Source organism: Cupressus sempervirens, chromosome 5 (genome assembly GCF_028749045.1).
Source record: "Cupressus sempervirens isolate cs-2001-9-10 chromosome 5, ASM2874904v1, whole genome shotgun sequence".
Classification (NCBI taxonomy): domain Eukaryota; kingdom Viridiplantae; phylum Streptophyta; class Pinopsida; order Cupressales; family Cupressaceae; genus Cupressus; species Cupressus sempervirens.
Genome location: NC_143122.1, coordinates 896,376,828 through 896,391,386, shown reverse-complemented (window position 1 = coordinate 896,391,386; position 14,559 = coordinate 896,376,828). Strand labels below are relative to the sequence as shown.

At 34.5% G+C, this 14,559-nt stretch overlaps 1 pseudogene; it reads right to left on the bottom strand.

The window, feature by feature from the left end:
* Nucleotides 1-10,441: 10,441 nt before the first annotated feature.
* Nucleotides 10,442-13,519, bottom strand: LOC149558815 (serine--tRNA ligase, chloroplastic/mitochondrial-like; annotated as a pseudogene).
* Nucleotides 13,520-14,559: the final 1,040 nt, after the last annotated feature.

Below are 14,559 nucleotides of genomic sequence, written 5' to 3'. Positions count from 1 at the left end.
TGACATTTCCAGTACTATGTACATGCAAGCAGGCATTAATTTTCTGCCATTCTCATCATATTTATAATATCTTTTCTTTTCTTTTTTGTGATGGATTGCACTTCATTAGAAATAAAAATTAATGAGCGTAATTTTAAGAAATGATTAAAAATAAGGGTTGCCTGAGAAACTCAAGTCCTTTCTTGTGGTGGGAGAGTGGAAAAGAAATGTGGGAATGTCTAATTTAAGAAGATTATAGAATCTAAAACTCAATTGTTCATGTCTCTGTTAGTAGAACATATCAAGTTTTGGTATGGTTACAAATGACTGATCTGAATTTAGTAGTTTCAAAATCACTTCCAAGTAGAAGATGGCTTAGAACATATGCAAAAGTAAAATAGGCAAAAGTAACATATGTTGGATGTTCTTTTTCTTATGATGTTAATTGATGGTTATTTGTGAGAATGATCTCATGAGACAACTCCAACTATCTTGTTGGAAATTTGAGATTCATGCTTGGGGGTATGCTTAGGGCCCTTGAGGTCTCATGGTGCCATTATTGTAGGGAGGAAACAAGCATGGTTGGTTGGATTTGGTTTCATCATATCCTTGTACTTTCCTTCTTAAGATGTTGCTTATGTCCATGTATTTGTGTGGATTTGGTTTTATTTCGTTGCAATATTATTTATCATGGTTTCGAGTAGCTTGTTGTTTATGTGAGTTATCTAGATCTTCTCTATGTAAATGATGCTCTCAATTTTGGTGGTTCCAGTACTCCTCGGTGTGGAGGTCTTAACCTTATTTACATCCTAGTGTAGCCTCTTATCATTGTTTTTATTCTTGGGTGACACTAGGAAAACATCTCCTATGCTACTAGTAAAGTATCACCATTAATTGGAGGAAGTGTCATACAATATTGGGAAAGTATCACCCTTACTTGGAGGAAGTATGATATGGTACTGGTGAAGGACCACACAATAGTTATATGAAATATCATATGATACTGGTGAAGTATCACACCATAGTAATGATAAGTATCACGCAACTTATTAAGGTGATTTGGACACCCTTTTGGGGGTTCTCACTTCCTATATATAAAATATATCATTGAAGTATAAGTTGGCATTCTCTTCTTCCTTATTCTTTCTTATACTTAAGATATATTTCATATATATGGGATGATTTATTTGAGATAGGTTCTAGCCCTCCATGAGTCAAGGTAAAGATTCTAGAAAATATTAGGGCTTCAAGAATTTAGATTTAGTCAGATTGTAGGGCTTCAAGATTTCAGACTTAGCCAATTTAAGGATTTAGCATTTGTCCTTTAGTATGGTGCCTAGTAGATGAGTGGTTATAACCTTGATTCCTTGTCTTGTGCTTGATTGTTTTAGGATCTATTCTTTTAATTCTTCATTACATTATGGTTAGATGGAAATGGAATTTTATGTTTAAGCATGCTAGGAACTTTTACCTTGGGATTAAAAAGAACATCTCTTTTGGATATTCCCATGATTCGTGTGATATTTGATTTTGAGTTTCATTTGGTGCTTGGAGATCTTTGGAAGTGTTTGTAAGGCTTCCTCTGGTATAAGTGAACATGTGAGTTTAACCATGTTCCCTATTCTTTTACCTTATTTAGATGTTTCATTCTTACACTTGGTTACTTTATGTTATTGTTATCTTACTTATCTTAAGAAAAAATATATAGTGCATATTTTATCCTTGTGTTCCAAGGATCTTCGGGTAGGGCATTACAAAATAAATTGATTTTATTATCTTTTTGATCAAATCCTCTTACCACCACTTCACTAGTTGATGTAATACATTCCTTTAAAGGACTTAAAAACCTATCCTAATACCTAAACCTATTTTTTGAGCCATATGAGAACTAGATTCACCATTTTTACATTTTTATTGTCCTTTTAACTTTTTTACAACTTTTCATAAGTGACAACTTTTGATATTTTATGAAAATTTACTAATGACTTATGTAATTGAATCTTTGACCCAATTTTTTTTTACTCCTTTTCACATCAAGTGGATATTTAAAACATCAAAATAAACCTTTTATACACTATTTGTCTTTTGGTTGCAAGAAAATTTGTTTGACAGCTTTTCTTTCAACTTAAATTTTTTTTATCATATTAGAATTGACTTTAATACATTTGATTACATTTTAAAAGGGATCATATGATCCTATTAGAATATAAAGGTAAAATACAATTTCATAACCCATCAATTAATCTTTTTGGACAATTAGGGCTAGGTGTGCCTGTACTATACTACCTATGAAAATGAATCTCATGTACCTTAAGTGAGGATGTGCAAAAAAATCTTCCTTGATATCTTATTCCTATAATCTCAAAATGGTTATCTCATTTTGTGTGTGCTTCTAGTACAATTGATATTGGAAGCATGCATCAACTTAGGAATTTGTATTAGCTTTATACTTCATCTTCACCCTTGGTCTTCCTACCCTTCTATTTAGGAACTTGGACTTGTCAAAGAGAATTTATTTCTTCTTCAAATCTAATTCTCTCATGACTCTTGTAGTTGAGTAAACATAATAAAATAAATCATTAATAAAAATATGATTAGTATCAATATTGCTTATGAAATCTTTATTTTTCTTCTCTTACATTTATTCAATTGTCTTAGGTCTAGGCACCTCAATGTAGTTATGTTCCAGGTAGTAAGAAGTGTAATCTCCAATCCAAGATAACTACAATTTCATTATCTTTTTCCATGCTAAGAAGTTCTCCTTGTTCATCTTAGGTATCTCTCTCCTATAGATCTTGAACTCTGACTTGAGTCCCTTCAAACTTTCTTGACAAGAACCAATGCTTTGATACAAATTCTTATAATGATTTAGGATAACTTGAGGGGGTGTGGGGGTGAATCAATTATCCCCAAGTCAGGATGTACCAATTCAATTTAAACACTTGAAACAACTTAAATAAACTCAGATATCCATTCAATTTGTATATCATATCATTAACAATTTAACATTTCACAAATTTAATTAACTCTCTGTCTCTATATATGTCGACTACCAGTAAATAAACTACTGTAAAATATATCTTGCAAAATAATAACATCCACACATCATAATAACACTTTTGACACTAGGATTTAATATGGAAACCCAATTTGAAAAAAACCAAGTAACATGCTACCAATTTTCACTCTTTTGAAGTGAGCTTGGTTAAGAGCCAACCCTGTTAAAGGTTATACAAAACACTATTAAATATGACCTTGTTAAAGAATTTAATCACCCTTTTAGGAGTTTCCTAGATAGAGGACTTTAGAATGTTCTATTAGAATGTCACCTTGATTAAAGGATTTACAAAATGAGTATTAGGTCAACCTTGATTAAAGGATTTTGGACTGATACAATGGTTAGAATGGAACAATATGTTTGAACTGTAAAGTAAAAATCACTTTGCAAATTGAAATCTACATTCGCTCATCTACAGGTTCATTGACTGGCATTCACTCACATCTCCATCACTGATATATTTGACACCTCCTCAAGTAATCACACTTCACAAACCCTTCACACTTCACCTCTTCTATGTGCCTCTTCACAACTTCTCCTTAAGATGCCCAATCAACCAAAAATCAACCTTAAAATTCATTCCTTATGCCTCCTTAAATAGACAATTTCAATCCTTTTTCACTTAAACATCACCACTGATCTCAAGGTTAGGTTAGATTTATAGAATCCTTCAATCTTTTTGTTCTCCTTCCTCTTCTAGAAACTTTTGATAAAATCCTTACTTTTGATCCTATAACAAATTCTCCTCATGTATTAAATATTCCAACCCTTCAATCCTTATCTTCCACATGCGTTGAATAATTCAAATCCTAACTGTGTCGACCTCAAAATCAAATATTTTTGAAACATTAACATTTTCTATCACTCAGCAATCACTGTGTTCTTCAGCTTGGTCAATACTATGTAACTTGAAATACACTATACTATCTCACTTAGCATCAACTTTCTCCCTCGAACATTACTATGCTCACTCAACCATTACTTTGAACAACATAATTTGACTTATGTCCAAATAATATTTGGGATTTGGCATGTGGTCTCTAATGCCACTTGTCAACTTTAACATGTCTTTAGTATTGGGTGATACTCTTGAGCTAGAGAGCCAAACTTGTGTAATTTCTTCTTTCACATCATCAGATAGCTTATCAAAATGTGGAAGTCTCCCACCAAAAGCCCATGTTTCATTTTGAAGAGGATCATCAATGCTCTCCTATCTACTAAGTGTTCTTCTCAAAGTAGTACAATTTAGGTTCAAGTCAATACAAGTTAGTCTCATATATCTACCCTTTCTCAAATGATGACTTACCAAAGAGGTTGTAATAACCCTTCGAGCAACTCTCTTATCCTTATCTCTGCTATCTTTCCAATTGCTATTGAGAGCACTAAAAACATTCTTCACAATAATGTCATTTCTTTCAAAAAAAGTATTGACACGAATCTTCAATTTGGAAAGCATAGGTCTCATCTTTAATAAGTGCATAAAAAGTTGACATTTCTCCACCACTATCTTGTTTCTGAAAAACATCTTATATAGTCTTGAAGCCCATAATTGAATGGTTCTTTCTAATTTTTTCCCTTCCAAATTGGTAATAATTGTTTCATCAATTTCAATTATCAATTTTGGTGTTCTAGAACCTTCATGTTGATTATAATTTAGAGCTATGTAAGGTTCCTGTGCATTGTCATGTTCGGCATGGTCAATCATGCAATTTATATTATGACCTGGTAGAATTTTATTTTGCAAATTTTCATTCTCTAAATTTTCAATCCTAGCATTATCATTATCAATTGGTACATTTTCATTCCCCAACTACACATATTCATTATCTGACTCTATGATTTCACCTTCGATCAATACATCGTCAACATGACTCACATTTAACATACCTTGTCTTTTCCTTCGATGATTTACATTGTCCCTTTCCCTATATGCCGCAATATCTTCCTTTTGTGTTTAGCCTTTCACCAACTACTGTTTCCCATTTAGATGACAATATCAGACACCTAAAAATATATTATCAAACCTTTTTCGATCATTTGGGCCCCAAGAAGTCAATTTTTCCAAAACCTATGAAAATGGCCCACAAAAAGTGATGTTGTCAGGTTTGCAGTGACAGGGAATATATTGGGAAAATCATGCCTAATACTAAATTGGATATCTAATATCAGATCAAATATCTGATATTGATTCCCAAATTTTAGATGGAATTATGGGCAATATAAAAAAATTTCATTAACTTATGTATGATTAATATATATATGATTATTATCATATATGATTTATTTATCATTATTATATATGATTATTATATTATATTATTATAATTTTCACTATTATTATTAATAATAATAATGTAATATAGGTTATTATTGTTATTATTATTATTATAACATATAACGATAATATATTAATATATATATATATGATTATTATATTATATTATTATGATTTTTACTATAATTATTAAATATAGTACAGACAACATAAATTATTATTGTTATTATTATTATGACCTATGATCCATTTGCTTGGTTCTAATGCGTCGACAGGGGTCATAGGTTAACCTATGAACTCTCTCAATGCATTTAACAACATCGTATGTCTGTAGGAGCCCTAGCACCCCTAGAGATGCATTTGGTTGCTTCCAATGCATCGAGAGGGGCCATAGGTTAACATATGACCCCTCTCGATGCATTTTATGACAACATATGTCCCTAGGGGCCCTAGGATCCCTAGGGACCCATTTGGTTGGTTCCAATGCATCAAGAGGGGTCATAGGTTAATGTATGACCCCTATCAACACATTTCATTACAACATATTCCCCTAAGGACACATCTAGTTCATTCGAATGCATCAAGAGGGGTCATAGGTTAAACTATGACCTCTATGACCCCTCTCAACACATTTCATCACAACATATGACCCTAGGGGCCCTAGAACCCCTAGGGATGCATTTGGTTAGTTCTAATGCATTGAGAGGGGTCATAGGGATGCATTTCATGACAACATATGTCCCTACTGGCCCTAGGACACCTAGGGACCAATTTGATTGGTTCCAATGCATCAAGAGGAGTCATAGGTTAACCTATGACCCCTTTCGATGCATTTCATGACAACATATGTTCGTAGGGGCTTGAGGTCCCCTAAGAAAGCATTTGGTTGGTTTGAATGCATCAAGAGGGGTCATAGGTTAATTTATGACCCCTCTTGATGCATTTCATGACAATGAATGCCAGGCCTCTAGGGATGCATTTGGTTGGTTTCAATGCATCAATAGGTGTCATAGGTCAAGACGGGTCATAGGTTAATCTATGACCCCCCTTGATGCATTTCATGACAACATCTGTCCCTACGGGCCCTAAGATCCCTAGGGACACATTTGGTTGGTTCTAATGTGTTGAGATGGGTCATAGGTTAACCTATGACCCTTCTTGATGCATTTCATGACAACATATGTCCCTAGGGACCCTAGGACCCATTTGGTTGGTTCCAATGCATCGAGAGGGGTCATAGGTTAAGCCAACCCCTATCAATGCATTTGACGACAATATATGTCCCTAGGGGCACTACGGCCCCTAGGGATGCATTTGGTTTGTTCTAATGTGTCGAGAGACTCTCGATGCATTTCATGGCTTAGGGATGCATTTGGTTGGTTCCAATGTGTCGATAGGGGTCATAGGTTAATCTATGACCCCTATCGATGCATTTTATGACAACATATGTCCCTAGGTGCCCTAGGGCCCCTAGGGGCACATTTGGTTGGTTTGAATGCATCGAGAGGGGTCATAGGTTAAACTATGACCCCTCTCAATGCATTTCATAACAACATATGTCCCTAGGGGCGCTAGGACCGCTAGGAATGCACTTGGTTGGTTCGAATGCATCGAGAGGGCTCATAAGTTAACCAATAACCCCTCTCAATGCATTTCATGACAATGTATGTCCCTAGGGGCCCTAGGATCCTTAGGTATGCATTTGGTTGGTTCTAATGAGTTGAGAGGGGTCATAGGTTGACACATTTCATGACAACATATGTTCGATTTTGTTGGTTCCAATGTGTCGAGAGGGTTCATAGGCTAATCTATGACCCATATTGATGCATTTCATGACAATATATGTCCTTAGGGGCCCTAGGGCCCTTAGGGACACATTTGGTTGGTTCAAATGTGTCAAGAGGGGTCATAGGTTAACCTATGATCCCTTTCAATGCATTTCATGACAACATATGTCCCTAGGGGCCCTAGGACCCCTTGGGATCCATTTGATTGGTTGCATTGCATCAAGAGGGGTCATAGTTTTATCTATGACCACTATTGATGCATTTCATGACAACATATGTCCCTAGGGCCCCTAGGGACCCATTTGGTTGGTTGAAATGCATCGAGAGGGGTCATAGGTTAACCTATGACCCCTCTCGATGCAATTTATGACAAAAAGATCCTCTAGGAGCCCTAGGGCCCCTAGGGATGCATTTGGTTGGTTTGAATGTGTTGAGAGGGGTCATAGGTTAGCCTATGACCCCTCTCAATGTATTTCATAAAAACACATCTCCTTAGAGGCCCTAGGACCCCTAGGGACACATTTGGTTGATTCTAATGTGTTGAGAGGGGTCATAGGTTAACCCATGACCCCTTGCAATGTATTTTATGAAAACATATGTCCCTAGGGGTGCTAGGATCCCTAGGGAACCATTTGGTTGGTTCTAATGCATTGAAAGGTGCCATAGATTAAGCTATGACCCCTATCGACACATTTCATGACAACATATGTCCTTAGGGGCCACTAGTACATTTGCATCCATTTTTCTATCAAAATTTTTGACCAACGCTATGAATCCTCTTTATTTTTTGTTTTCATTCCCATGTTGGTCGGAAAAATTTTTTTTTCCCCCACTTTGGTCAAAATTTCGACCAACATCAAATTACACAAAGTTGATGCAAAGACTAGAAATGCCAAATATTTGCCTGCATTTTTTGAACTTTGGTGAGTGCACACCAAATGTGTTTGCCTGCATTTTTTGATCTTGGATATGATTGAGAAGGAAAGATGAAATTGTGTATCTTTTTCACTCGCATTTTCTGAAGTTTGGTGAGTGCAGATATCGGATTGGAATTTCTCATAGGGTTTGCGCATGAACAAATTTTCTTGCAGGTGCCCTGTGTCGACTTGGCCTAGTGTGGAATCATTCTTTCAATACTAGCTATGATCAATTGGTGAGAGTGAAAAACATTTGGGTGGTTGACCATAGCCTATGTCAGATACTTGTTTCTCATTCTCATCAACATGGCACACATGAGATTAGGATAACTGGCCCTCAAGCTACAATGCATTTGCTTTCGAATGAGAATGAATTAGGCCATTGGGCATTCTTTTCTCATATAGAGGCCCTTGCATGTCCGCATACATGAGTATTGCATCTACTTCTGCTTGTATTAAAAGGTAAAATAGTATAGTTGCTATGTTTTTGTCATCCATTTAATGGGCAAACTCCTTGTTTGGAAGTAGTCTATTTAGCTTTAAAAAGATCTAACATAAACTCTTCCAATATTGTATATAAAGCTGGATAAGCTGCTTCAAGATAGTTCAAAGAGTATAAACATAATTCATAAAGTTGAGCCGGTCAATAAGTTATTGAATCATATGCAAAAAAACAAAAAAAATTTCGCAAATTGGAAGTAGCAGTCTAGAATAGTAGTTGAAGAGAGCATAACTTAATGGGTGTTTGTAAATTGATTATTATAGGGTTAAGCATTAATGAGCCATCAAAGACCATTTTTCAACATAAAACAAGCGAGGCTTCGACGTGGGCTTGTTGGATAAGGTATGCACGGTTGGAAGACAAGGAGCTCTTTTTATACTTTCTAATTTATGATTTCCTTCAAACATCCATATTAATTACAACTGCATAATCAAGTGAACATACCATCGTACAACATAGTTTGTAAATATACTTTTTTATACATTTCCTAAACACTAGCATAATACCAAACAGTTGTCAGTTGCTTTTATCAATGTTTCAAATATGTATCAAGCTCATTTCAAACATATTCTTATCATATTGTTCTTCTAGACCCTCGGATAACATGTGCTAGTATTGATAATCACCCTTTCTGTAGTTAGCAAACACGAAAGTAATTAACTATTAAGGTCACTCAATAGTCATTCTTTGAACATTTAACAAGAAATGGAATTTTCATAAGCTTCCTTGATAAAAAAACTTGACTAGTTCTTGAGAATAGTGCATACTAAATAGAGAATGAGTAGTCCAATCTCTTGAACTCCATTGTTAAAAATTACTATCAAGATCACAAATAAAATCCTAACCAATCCAATGTGAATTTAACATATGTGCACCTGCATTATTCTTACAAATATAGTGTTATTCATAGGATTGCCTCTTATTCTAGGAGCAATTTTCTATTTTGATTGTACCTTTTGACATTTTGTTGATTTTCACTTCCATCATTTTGACATCATTAGGATTCTTGGCATTTTCATGAGACTCTTTAACAAAAATACTACCAACTCTCCCTTGATCTTGTTTCAAATTCTTTTGTCTCAAACTATAATTATTTCAAACCCGACAAACAACTATTACAGTAAGATGGCCTCCTCAAATTATTTAGCCTTCCATATGAATCAAGAATATTTATAGAAGCAATCTACTAACTTTCTTCATAATAAATGAGAACTTGTAGGGGGCAACCCCTAGCGCACATGGTAGATGGGTAGGGTTGATTTCATGGGTCACCCTCATGGTCTTGAGTTTGATTCCACCTCCGGGTTCAAATGGTGAGCGTGGCTTGCCTGGGGCTACTCTGCACCCATGGGGTATTAGTCTCACCCTAAGCTCACAACGGCCATTGGTCATCGCTGGGCTAAGGTCACGAGGACACCCCCATGTAAAAAATAAATAAAAAATAAATGAGAACTTGCTATTATTAAATATCTTCATGTTGTCTATGAGATCTGCTATATCATTATCAATATGATATTTTGAAGAAGAAGCCCTCCCTTTGCAAAGTGTGATGTAGTAGACAACATATTGCATTTACATCTTCTCTTATTTATAGTCTGTAGTATTGGGATAATCTCCCCTCTAAATATTATTTGAATAAAATGAATGTTCAAAGAACGTTGTTTTATACTTTTTTGGATCTTTAAGTTACCAAGGGATCAACTAAGCAATGCAAAAATGCATTTAAGACACCTACCTACAACTTATCCCAGTAAATGTGTAGTCAACCTACCATTTGAGGATTACTAAGGTCAAGAAAGATGAGTACTAAAATGTATGAGGTGGAAAATATTTCATACACTCGGTACCTAAATCTAAGGTCTTGCTCAGAAACAATGGTTCAAAATACAATCACAAAATTATCTTCACATCTAGGAAATTGCTTTATTGTTTTGACTTCAGATATATGACTTCAACACCATCCATGAATGGTTTCAAAAATTTTGGAACAATTACAGACCCATCTTCCTACTGAAAATTTTCAAGTATGGATATAATCATTATAGGTACAACACAAGTTGTTGCATTTAACGTATGTACAAACTACCATGGTGGCAATGGGGTTTTCCCTTTCTTGGGCTTGATAGCCACTGAAACAGTTGATTTTGCACTTACAGGTCAAAACCAAATATTAAGTCGATGATTTTGGTAATCTTTGTAGTTTGATGCACTTGATATATAAAAATAAGAAAATTTGTATAATTATTACACAGATATTTGTAGAGGCATAATTTTTTTTTCCTATCTACCAATCAAATATTGTCCTTGTTGAATGGCATTATAGTTTAGGGTATACCTTACCATACCACCCAAGACCTGGCATCCTTGCCTCCACATCATACTTGCGGTATGCTGGTGCACCTAAGTCTTCAGAAGGCATGTCTAGAGTCCTACAAATAATGAAAAATTGTAAAACAAAAAAACAAAAAAAATTATGCTATATAATCAATTAAACAACCAAAGATTTCCAACTCACTTGAAGTATAATCCAAGTGAAGAAAAGAGATCTTCCTCAACGCTAATTAGCTCCTCAATGAATAATTCACTTTCCTCTGGATGAAATATCACAAACATTTCAACCTTACTGAACTGATGGACACGGTACAAATCCCTACCCAACAACCCAGAAAAAATAGCTATACTTTAGGCAATAGAAATTCAAAAAAAAACCTAGTTCACTAATCACTCACTAGAAGGAGCTAAGGAATCTATATAACATAAATCTATTATTTTTAGTTATGAAGCATTTCAAACAACAAAGCAGGGTGCAGCCATGGTATCTTTTCATCATTATGGCTTCGAGTCTCGATCATCTATCACCAATATTATATTTGTGGATAGTGGGCACAACTTAGTATATAAAGAAATAAGAATGAAGGCATAAAACATAGGTATGTCTAATTATATAAATAATTGTTTTCCCTAAAATTGAATGACTCATATATCCAGACAGGTTAAGGGAAAGTGATGAATGAAGAAATCCTCTTGCACTTTTAACTAGTTATAATTGCAAGAGAGGATCAGATTCAAACTCAATGAATGCACCTACCATGTAACTATAAGAGAGCTAGAACACACTAGCACTCTCCTCCAAGCACTACTATTTTACTCTAGTGGAGTAGAGGCAAGTGAATGGAATCAAGAAGTTTCACTTCACAGGCTAAGAATCCATTTCCATTGCCTTTGTCCACACATTAAAGAAGCTACTGGGGGAACCATGTATGGGCGATGAGCTCACAATGACATGCACACAACGATGTAAGCATAAAAAATCCTACCCCACTACAAGATAATAAGTCCTGGTAGAAAAAAAAGAATAACAATTCAGACCAAAATGATTGCATTAGTATATAACAATTAATGCCTTATTCCAGAGGTTTCCATTTACAATGCAAGTGATTCAAGGAGGGTATTTCATAAATGTGTCATTTTTTTGACAATATTAGTACCATTTTAAGGACCAATAGTTGTTAATTAAAACCTAACCATTGCATTTAAAAATGTATAGTCATCTGATAAAATACCTTAGCCAACAATTAAAATAATAAAACTAGTTAGCATAACATGTATTAACATAACAAAGGTCACTCTTGAAATTGAGTGAATATTTTTGACAACCTTAATGACCAATGAAATACACACATTAGAGAGATATACTCCCCAAATAATGAGCCCAAAGATTAACTTGAAAACAAAGATTATTGACACTCATCCAAAAGTACTACCAACCTCCATTAAAGTATACATGTAAGGGTTCATGAGGAGGGAATCAAGCCCCTTACAAGAACTAGGGACCTCAACCTATCTTGCCAAGAGAGATCAGACCTTTAGCCAGGGAGGTTTATTGACATTTACTAACTTGAAAGAATGTTATATTTTCCAATATGAAATATAGTTTCTTTTGAGCATGCATTTGTTTTCAACTTGACATAGTTGCAAGATATTAGTAGAATATAAGCTGACCATACATTTTACGTGGTATTATACAAATCAAAGTACTCAAGAAATTGTTGATTTTACGTGTTCAATGGTCTCCATTATGTAGATAATTATGATTTTACCAAACATTTTGCACACCATTCCACATAGCGTTATCAATCCTAAGCAGTATTAATGAGTATTTGGTAACATACTGAATCTAAACATTGGCCCTTTCAAGAACCTCAAACAACATTTTTTATTAGTATGGAGTGCATACAAGTTATAGACATTTTGTTTAGTTGAACAGTTTTTCATATTTCAAGAAATTTATGTTGGATGGAATAGATTACCTTTTATTTAATGCAATCATAGTTTCCAATGTTGATGTAATGCAATAAAAATTAATATAGCAGAAAACATGTGCACTTCCATTTACTCAAGAGAGTGACACTTCCATTAAAAAAATGCAATCATACCTTGTTGCATAGCCTACAACACTAGCCTCTATGCAAAAGCAATGTGAAAAAGCAAACATGTTTTATTGGCAAGATCGTGTCAGCTACAATGTGATACATGTACATTCCCCCTACTAGGATCTTTGAGGTTCCTGCTAGACACTGGTCTATTCCATATATAGAATATACTTGCTTAAAACAAAATTAGTATATCTGTATCATGGTGGTTCAAATTTTCAAATGCACCATCTTATCTTTAAACATTTGATCTTCGTGTAACTCCAATGATTTATGACTTGAACCTTGGAACATATAAAAAGGACAACTAAGATAATAAATTATTAATGATAGAAATTGTTCTATCAATCAAATTTTGTATCATAAAAGGACATAACACCTGGGTATTCTCTACCTAGGGTTGAAAGCCACACTTTTCAAGAATAGATGCCTAAACAATATCAGGGGTACTCAAAGGCACATATCCTATTCTTGTGAGTTCTGACAAAGCCCAGTTAATGAGTCCCACCTCCAATAAAATAGCCTCATTTTTTAGGTAATATAACTTTGAGCCACTAACTTGCACCATAAATACATGGTCAGCAAAAGTTCCATTTTCTTTTTGAGTTATTGCTAGATATTTGAGGGATCTAAAAATTACAAGCTTGAAAACCCACCTACTTGTTAATGAATGATCTGAGAAATTCTATAATCAATGTTTCATAAGACACAACACTTTATGAAGGTTTTGCAAATGAGGCAACAAGCTAAGTTGGCTTGTTAATTGCACTTGAATCAGATTAACACTATCACAGTTGAGCTCTCAAGAAGTCATAACATTTCATTTTTGTGAGCATCACCTAGGTGCAGTGAGTGCTAAGTGGATTATTCAAGCTTGTGAGAGATGGGTATTCTTAACCACTCCTATTTGAAACTACATGATTAAAAATCTTGATAAGGACCAAAATTTTTGACCATCTATTAAAATATTTTAGATTGGTCAGAATTTGCAAGGAGAAATACCTTTTTTTTAAAAATCCATGCTTGTGTTGGTTGAAATTTTGACCAACATGGGCTTCATATGTTAAAATGTAAAACAGTCAATTTTGTGCCCTACTTCATTGTTATGAGAAACTTATACAAAAATGTGAGAGGGACGCTCAAGACTTGGGAATCTGTTGTGTGTGGTCATTTTGGATGAGCCAAAATATGGTAAGAGTAGAGATGATGGTTTTCTTCACTAATGCTGGGATCTCTTATGGTTGTTTCAACACTGATTTTTGTGGATATACTGGACATTGTTGTTTCGTCTGTTTTGCTTAGGATTTTCAAACCATGCCATGGATTGAAGGTGGACTGGAATACCTATAGTTTTGTTCTTCTTTGGTTGACATTCCTTTCATTTCTTTGATTCGGTCCATCATTATAATCTGTAAGTTTGTCTTTACATTTCTCTTACAAGTCCTCACAATTGATTTCTTTTTACATTCTGCTAAAAAAAAATTGAACATTTTGGAGCCCATTTTGGGACTACAAAAGGCTTCAGATTTAATTTGCTAAAAATTTGGGACAAATAGTTTTTGGACAAGGTTTAATGATTATTGAAATACTTTAAATGATTTATAGGTT